General features: G+C 33.4%; 1 protein-coding gene across 3 annotated transcripts in view; it reads left to right on the forward strand.

Annotated features, from left to right (window-relative positions):
- LOC108575522 (cAMP-specific 3',5'-cyclic phosphodiesterase) overlaps positions 1–9,743 on the forward strand; it is a 294,514-nt gene that overhangs the window by 159,097 nt on the left and 125,674 nt on the right. The gene's annotated exons all lie outside the window — the stretch shown is intronic.

The following is a 9,743-nucleotide window of genomic DNA, read 5'->3' on the forward strand; positions in this document are numbered from 1 at the left end:
TCAATCACGTCGAGGCCGAACGGCACTCTGTTGTTGGTATTACGAGGCTACGGGGCCTCTCGATATCTCGAAAACCGGTTCAATGTTCTCAGGATAGAAATAAACAATTTTCCAGCGAATTTTAGACACTCGTTACGTCGAAATTATTTCACGTTTAATAACAATTATGTCTCTCCGAGGATTTTGAAATATGAGAAATACTTTTATGTTTGTGAATTATAATATTAAACAACCTTCCAATTAATATTAGAAAATTTTATTTATTCTCGTGAATAATTGTAACAGTTTTAACGAATAAAATTTTATTTTCAGATATAATACACGTAAAAATTCTCCAAGGATTTTGGCACTATTTTCGTTTAAGTGGATTGTTAAATATCTGATGTTAGATGATGATAATTGTCGAGGAAAATTTTTTTTTTTAATTATCGTAGCAATGAAGTAAATTGTTGTTGTAGTACACATAGTTTAACAACAGCGCTGGAGTCTTGGTAATTGGTATGTGAACCGATATTGCATTACAAATTATGCATGACGTGTATTTTACGAGCAAACAAGTGTGTCGTTAATGGTTCCATCGATAGTAGTGAAACATTCACGATAGACTTCGATACGACGTTTTTACTTGAATAAAGAGTTGCACGGTTTGGAAAAAAAATTCTGCGAAGCTGGTATTAAAAGGAAAAATTTGACAATTTGTCTATTCTTTAGTGAAATTGCACGCATACTATGGACACCATAATTTACTAGATAAACATTTACATTTTGATATAAAAAAATACGAAATTTATCGCAGCATTAGAATACTAAAAAGAGAAAAGGAAATTGTGCTTTGAAAGTTGAATGTTTACTTTGGAAAAACTCCAATTTCCCTATAGTATAGTGAGACTGCAGGAGTAAAACACGCGTTTAAAATAGAGAGTACACAGTTTATCATAGAAAACTTCGTATCCCATAAATTAAGAATTATAAAAAAGTAAAATTCAAATTTTTGCTCTGATAATTTCTCGAAAATTGCCGTTGAATTTTCGAATTTATTTTCCACGATTTAAATGCAACAGAAATGAAGTTTTAAATTAGATTCGGCTAGCCGTGGTAAAAATCAAAAGGCGAATGTTCACTTTGAAAAGTAATTTCTTCGTTTCGTGAAATTTCTCTGACTGTCGAAAAATTCGACGTTTAAAACAGGACAGAAATTCAATTAAAAGGGAAGGATTTGTGAATGGTGACAAAATTCGTCCGCGAAAAGGCCGGTCTGCGTTTATTAAAATATCGCGAGTTGATTGGAGAATTGATTGAAAATTGAAAAATCGGAGTTCCCTTTCGGCGAAATTTCGCTGGCTATTAGTAAAATTCGACACTTGAAACGAGTAACGAAGATTTGACAGGAAAATTCGCAACATCTGGTGAAAGCAAGTGTTTCCTCGTTATCGGGTCCGGTCTCGTGACACTCGTGTCGATAGATTTCCGTATCTATGCAAACATTCGACGCTGATCGAAGTGTATGAAGCCGAAAACGTATCGGCGCCGCGATTATCGATCACGTTTCTAGTGTAATTTCCGATCCTGACGCGCGTCTCGACGCCCGGGACAATTTGTTGCAACAATTATTTCGTTCCTGTCAACAGGAAAACAGTCGTTACAACAGCGGCCTGCTCGATTGGACAATCGAAATGTCCATTTCGAGGTGAAATTTCGTTTCCCTGGAAAATTGAAAAGGATTCATTCTCTCGTACGTTCTTTTCGAATTTATTTCGCGCATCATTAACGTGGAGCAGAAATGAATTTTTAGATTAGGCTGTTTTAGCGAAATTAATGAGACAGATGAAATATAACGTATAGACAAAATAAAGTATAATATAAAATAGATCAAATATAGAGTGGTTTGAAAAATTAATTTGAATAAAAATCGTGGTCTGGATATTCTGTTGTTTTACTGCTACGTTTATTCAAAGTTACACGATTAACCCCTTAACATATGACAACCTGTCAGACTCGTGGCAGAGATTCTGTCGAAGATGTGAGAAAAATAGTTATATTAGTAAGAAAAATTCATTGTAATCCTAACTTTCGTTTGAATTTGTAAGACTGAGGATTACGAAGTGGAATTAATTTGCGACAGATTAGTTTTTGGTACCCGATGCTAAAATAGAAAATGGCCGACGCTTAGATGCATAGTCAGAAAAGAAATCATAGGTTAAGGGGTTATTCTCAATGCAAGGTAGTAATTTCTGGATGTTTTAAGTATCAAGGTCTGCTGAATTTTTCATCTCACACTGGATAAATTCTAAATTAATTATTTGTAATTCAGAAATGTTGTATTTTAACGAAATTTAGTAGAACTTGATACTTAAGAAATCCAAAACACAGTATTCTAATGCCCTCGAAGAAAAGATGTAACTAGTAAAGGAGATAAATAAAAAAAGAAAATCCAAGGATTGTGAAAATTGAATATTCCTTAATTGATAGTTTATATTAATTATCCAGCGGTCGCACAGGTTATCATATTAATTTCTCAATAAATCCAGCCCAATTCTTTTTCAGGTTGTGTACAATTTCAATTAGCTGCCGTATCCTTCTGTTTCTTATAATTGTTCGACGAAAATCAGCTTGGACGTCGATTAATCAATATTTAATTAAGCGAGAAAATTAGGTTCGCGACATAGCACGTTAATAATTCCTGTGTCGCGATGTATTTTCGAGAAATTGTCGAGATATAAGCAACTAATTAAACGAAATCTGCGATTGAAATTGATATAAAATTTCGATCACTCTGTCGCCCCTCTACTTTACACTCGTGATGGATATTTAAATACATACTACGAACTGTTTTTCACGTATACAATGCATTTCATGTGGCAATAAACATTTCTGTTAGCGAAATATCGTAAATTGTTTCCTACGAGGGATAAATGAAATATTTCAAGTAATACGTGTTTTTAGAATTTTCATGAATTATTATATTCTGTAGTGTAGGAAGGCCTAGGGCAGAAAGGTAGGAGGACAAAATAAAAATTAAGCTTCGCCAGTTTCGATTGTCGACCGAAATATTGTCGTTTACAGTAGAATAGAATTTCAAGAAATTTTTATTGAAAAATTTATTATACGAGACAAATTGTACATTATTCGTCTTGTCTCGTGTGAAGAAAATGATGAAAAATGTTCAAACAAATAGAATTATTTAAATTCAAGAAAAAAAATTTAAAGCTGTTTAAAATGACGGATAGAAAAATTCGTTGAAAATTATTTCGGTATTGGAAAATTTTCTGCATTGGAAAATGCAATTGGAAATGGAAGATTTGATTTTCAGAAAGGATTCATCATTCTCCTCTTCCTACTGAAAAGAAAGAACAAATTGTTGACCTATGTTCTTGAGAAAGAGGCGTGTAAAAGATGATTATTCACTGTTTGAAGGATATTCGTTCATTCATGCGGACAGTGAGACACAAAACACAGGAACGAGTGATCGATTGTGTTCTTTAGAAAACTCATCTGTGTGAATACATACTACTTGTTTCTCAGCAAGTCTGATCAATTATCCTCTTTGTTGCACTCGTAATTTATGAGCTCTTTACCTTTATCCATTCGTTCCGACAGAAATTCATTAAAAATTCAAATTAAAACCATGTTTAATGTAGGACACTAATTTTCACATATTTACAGATTTTCATAGTTCATTATCCACTTACTCGAACAGAGAATTCTAGAATATTCATTAGACTGATCAGTTATCTTTTTTGTTGTACTTGCAGCGTCATTCATTCGCAGAAAGCTCCACTGAAAAGTGAAATTAAAATTGTCTTCTTTTAAGTATGGAATATTAATTTTGAGATATTTACAAATTTTCATGGTGCATTATCCACTTATTCAAACAGAGAATTCCAGAAAATAGGATATTCATTAGTCTGGTCAATTATTCTCTTTGTTACACTTGCAAATTATGAGCTTTTTACTTTTATCAAACTAAAATTATCTTTCGTATAGAAAATTAATTCTGACAAATTTTATCCACAATTTAATTGACCTTTCACAGTTTTCACAAATGCCTCCAAAATCATCAAAATGAACCTGAACTCCCCTTTTCGTCGTTGATAAAATTTTCAAAAGCTTGGCGGGATATTATAGCAATAAAAAGTGAACATAAACTCCTCTCTTCACCGTTGAAAAAAACAAACCTTCAAAGCTTCGCACGTTATTGCAAAAATTCGAAATTGAAGAAAATTTTCTGTGAGCCAATTGGAAAGCGTTTAAAACCGCCATGACTTCCTCGAGGCCTCATTTCCCTTCTCTAGCAGCCTCAAACGCGAAGTTAAAGCGCAGGAAGGGAAGTGATCTGAGCGACGAGGGAGCGTAAAGGTGGGATTTCCATGGAAATGGAAAAAGTTCCAGGTGGCTCGAGGTGGGTAAATTTGGAACGAGGCTTCATGGGGGACCGTGAGAGATTAACGGCGAGTCGTTGATGGATAAATGGATGGTCCGTGGGGATATGGAACAGCTGTATTAAAATTAGAAGGCATGTTCGGTCGGTGATCGGTGAGTCGAAAGCTAGATGGCTGCGTGACTTGTTCTCGGTAAATCTATGAATAACTTTATCAGTCTGGGCTGATGATGGTCGTCGTTTTGCTAGTTCTCATGGGTTTCAGTCGGCTCTTTTCATTTCGATACGCTTCAGCCTTTCGCAATTAGAGCACAGAAGAAATGGCTGTCTTTAAGTGTTTTTTTTTTTAAGGAACTGGTTCAGCCAATCAATTTGAAGCTTTATAAAAATGTTTGTCAAAAATTATCACGAAATATTAATATTTTTGCCGGTAAATTATTTAAAAAAAAGAAAGTTGTTTTCAGTGTACCAGTTTTATCAGTATAGAATCATCTCAATTCAAACAGGTTTTATTTAGTAATAGTGTAGCTAGAATATGAATGGTTTTGGAAAATACTGAAAATTGACAACATGGCGTCAATTTAAAGTGAAAGTATGAATTTCTTAGTTAAAAATTGGGCTTTCTTATAACAGAAAATATAGTTAATTTGCAAAATTTATATGAATCTGTTGTTCATGGTTTACGTACAAATATAGTGAACATGTATGCAAAATTTTAAGTCAACTAGTAGCACAGTTTACGAAAAATCTTGCACACGCTGCTTTTAAGAAAATTGCACTTAAATTTTCCAACACAATTACTCCCTGGATAATTATCTTCCTTTAGAAATTTTACCTGTTCATCTTCAGAATCATGTAACGAATCCTCTGTTAATTGAAAGAAGTAATTCTATACATCGTTCAAAATAAGAGTAACCTCGCTTCGCGCATGGGACGTGCCTAAGGCAGGGCTAGAACGTCCAAACCCCCACTTAACCGCCTACGTCTTACCCTCTGCTACGCTCTCTGTCTATGCGCAGAACGGACGAGAATCGGTCCGAGAGCGAGGTTACTCTTATTTTGAACGATGTATACTGTGATGTGGCTTTATGAAAAGCAGTTCTTGCAATTCTTTTGATGCAACTTGCTGCACTTCAAATCTCTAGCAGTAGGTTTTTTAAAATTTCCATGTAACATTCGCATAGAATATTCCAGACATGTAATCCTATCAGAAACTGCGAAAAGCAAGAAAAAATAAAACGGAATATCGAAAATCGAAAATTTGGCCGAGCAGTTTCTTTAGAAAAAAAAAAAAAATGTCTGTGCTGTGAATTGTGAATGGCTGAAGTCAATCAAAGTCAAAAAATTCCGACTGAAATCCACGAGAACTGTCAAATCGACGACCATCATCGGCCTAAATAGACTGATTTTATTCAGAGATCGAATTAGAAGGAAACTACTTGGTAAACGGTGATGAAATTGATACTTTTCGATATTCATGAACGAAAAGACTGGCGTGGATGGATATTCATTAAAATATCGTGTGAAGTCTGCACGCATTAAAATGGCTGAAACGACGTCGCGGCGCATTAAACCAAGCCGTTCTTGTTACTTTGCCAGGCACGTGCTCTGTGTCCAGGCAACAACGTATCTCTATTTTTCCCGGCGAGCGAGTTTTACGGGACATTTTTCATGATTTCCGCGAACTTTCGGATTAACCGCGCTTCGAAACCCCTTGTTTCCAGGCGAAGCGGAGAAAAACCCCGTGGAAATTGCCCTTACGTCTGATATTTTCAGTGGAACCTCGTTACGAAGTGGAAATAATTACAGAAAGCTGGAATTACTTTTTCTACGATTACAGAGAATCGTTGCAAAAGTGTGAAAATAAGGTGGCTTCTGTTTCATTTTTGAAAATTTCGTCTCGTTTGTGATGAAACAATAATTTTTTCTTTCTTTCTTTTTTGATGCTTCGAAATTTTTAAGTAAAATTTAAGAAAAATATATTTTAGCCAATCTAATCTAAACAGTTTGATTTTATCCTCCAAATTTTTAGTCCGGTAGTAATAGTGTTTGAAATTCGAGGGAACAAATTTCTATAGAAAATTAATAATAAGTGAAATAAATATCTTTTCTTTTCTTTTGAAATTTTTAAATAATGTAGCAGAGAAACATATTTCAGCCAACCTAATTTAGTCTGATTTTATCCTTCATGTTTTTAATCGTGTATATTAATAGTGTTTGGAGTTCGAAGGAACGAATTTTGACAGAAAATTAGTAGTAAATGAAATAGATATCGTTTTGTTCGAATTTCTTCGTTTCTAAAGTAACATCTTATTTTTCTACGAAATTGTACATTCTGACTGGAAATGATATTCCGTAATTTTTGGTACAAAATGTTCATAGTGTGTGTAATTTAATGTATTGATAAATAATTCACGAGAACGTATTAAAATCTGACATTACAGTGAAAATTTGAAAATTATCATGACATAATCTAAATTGCATCATTTAATTACGTCAATTGTATACATATATTGTGCTCTATTGTTCACTGTAGCAAACCGGAAGTGGGTTGCAAAGAATGAAACCATCGAGTTGCATAATATAGCGCAAAACTAAATATGCAAAGTAAATCTACATATTTGGAGCTATAAACTTTCAGAAATTTCACTTGAATTATTTTTCCATTTTGATATTCCTAACCGCAATCATGACGATTTTCAAACCGTTACCGTGGGATACTCAGGTTAAATTGAAGTAAAACCCCATTTATTAAAGAAACAGTTATACAATACAATTTATTCATTATGTACTTATTTTCTGAAACTAACATTTTCCTAATCGTGAGATCAATCATTCTGCAAACAGACTGTGCACCGTCATAAAGTTGTAACAAAATTGTAATACAGACAGAATTCGAGCAATGTTATTTAAAAAAAAAAAAATTGTAATTAATAAATTAAAAACTAGCATCAGCTAGTGACTGTTTTTTCTCTCTTAATTAACGAGACTTTGAAATATTAAAATAGAAAGACTGTAAATGTGGTATATGTGAAAAATAAATTTTCGTACGTTTTGTTAATAAATAATACTTTGGCAACCAAAGAATTGTTTTCTTGTAATTTTTATTTTTGTTACATACAGTCTTTTGAATTGCATTAAAGATTCTTTTTTAAATCAAAGTCTTTTATTCCAGTTCAATTGAATATCGTCACATTTAATTATTTCATCTAACATTACTATTTTCATTCGTTTAATTTCCCACGAAGAAAATAATCGAGACTACAATCTTCCGAAAACTAAAATCAACTTTCACCACTATCCACCATTTTTATATTTCAAAATACACTACAGTTTGTTCAAAATGAATTTATTTTTTATTTATGCCCACGTCCATTTATTCGAAATGATCTTTATCGCAATATGCAACTTCATTTAACCAGCTTTCATGTAAAAAGTGATAGATGTAACCTTAGCGCAAGTCTTATGTAAAAGAATAAACTTCGTTTGAAATATTCATCGCATGTTTGAATTAAGAAAAAAAAAGAAAAAACCAGCAGCAATGCAGTATTTTTGCATTTTAATATTTCTGACGTTAATTCCAATTCCATAGCCTTTATATCCCTGATTCTCCACTGGAATGCACCCTAATTCATCAATATGCACGCTATCCGCGCGCGAAACTCGATTTGAGGGCTGGGGAACGCGACGAGCGGAAATAAAGACGCGTGAAATGTCGTCGAACGCTTCTTCCTGCGTTACATTCGCATACTCTGAATGTTTCATGCACCGTGGAATTCGAGAAACGCAAGAGGAACGTTTTTATACATATACGCGTCTTTCATGTCACACGGTTTCGATAATTCGAGCGAACGATAAAGAAAGAAACTCGTCTCGTGTTTTAAGACGCTTTCGCGCGAAACTGCCTTCTTGAGAGGACGATTTGCTTATTCTTGAACACGAGCGGATTTTTCGTTTTATTAGTATCGAAGCTCGTTTTCAAAGCATCGGAGAATTTTTCCTTCGCGTTTGAACGTTTCTTGATGTTGCAAAGTTAAGGTACGGACATTTTGATGAAATTTTTTAGAGACTGAAACGAGCAAATTTCTTGGATTTTTGTGGTTAAGTTACTTGGAAAATAGTGTTTTGGGTGATACAAAATTTTTCGTATTTTTGAAACTTTTATTTACGGTGGAGATATGGATAGATGATTGAAAAGTTGGAATTGGAGTTGAAAGAGCAAATTTTTATGTTAAACTTAAGTTCGAGTAGAAATTCGAACTTGAATTTAAGTTTCTGAATTTCAATTTCAATTTTAATTCGAACCTGAATTTGAATGGAATTCGAATCAAAATTCCAGTTTATAATGGAATTTGACTTTAAATTGCAATTTCGAATTGAATTGAATTTAACTTGGGATTAGAGTTGAATTAGAATTTAAATTTCGAATTGAATTTGGATTTGAATTTAGAGTCGATTTAATTTTGGTGTTAAACTTAAGTTCGAATAGAAATTCGAACTTGAATTTAAGTTTCTGAATTTCAGTTTCAATTTCAATTCGAACCTGAATTTGAATGGAATTCGAATCCAAATTCCAGTTTATAATGGAATTTGACTTTAAATTGCAATTTCGAATTGAATTGAATTTAACTTGGAGTTAGAGTTGAATTGGAATTTGAATTGAATTTGGATCCGAATTTAGAGTCGAATTTGACTTTTCAAATTTACAGTTGAATTTGAATTTGAGCTTAAATTTCAAATTGAAATTCAAGTAGAATTTAAATCCAGCTCTGAACTTAAGTAAAAATGAAACTGTTAAACAGAATTTTATGAAAACTCGAATGTAAAAACGCAACGAATTAAAAATAAATATGCAGATCTAAATTCGTGTCTCAGTTTAAATTCGAATCTTCCAACAATACAGCTGAGAAAATTTCGTTTCATCGAAGATGCCACAAGTTCGAAATTATTATCCACGTTTATTTTTTCAAACGTTCCGAACCATCTATTTTACGATAACACCGTTATCTGCCCGGTTAATTAAATATTTGAACAGTTGTTTCACAAACATTTCCCGACTGAAATTACCTTTCGACAATCGACTCGCAGCTATCGTGAATATTTTCATCCCGACAAAAAAAGAAATGGAACTCCGAGAAGCTCGAAATATATAAATTCCTCCGAGCGGAGGAAAAAAATCCAGGAGCCCCTCTTGAATTTCTTTCTGAACAAGCGTTCCCGTTTAACGAGGTGCTGTTCGCTTTACTTGCTTCTGCGTTGCGATTTGAATTTAAAATGGGGAAACATTTCTTTGCCTTCTCTCGTTCTAAATTACTCTTCCTTTACCACGAAAATTTATCAGCTTCTCACCCTTCTGTCCTCCAAT

The sequence above is a fragment of the Habropoda laboriosa genome, unplaced genomic scaffold, assembly GCF_001263275.1.
Source record: "Habropoda laboriosa isolate 0110345459 unplaced genomic scaffold, ASM126327v1 scaffold315, whole genome shotgun sequence".
In the NCBI taxonomy this organism is placed as follows: domain Eukaryota; kingdom Metazoa; phylum Arthropoda; class Insecta; order Hymenoptera; family Apidae; genus Habropoda; species Habropoda laboriosa.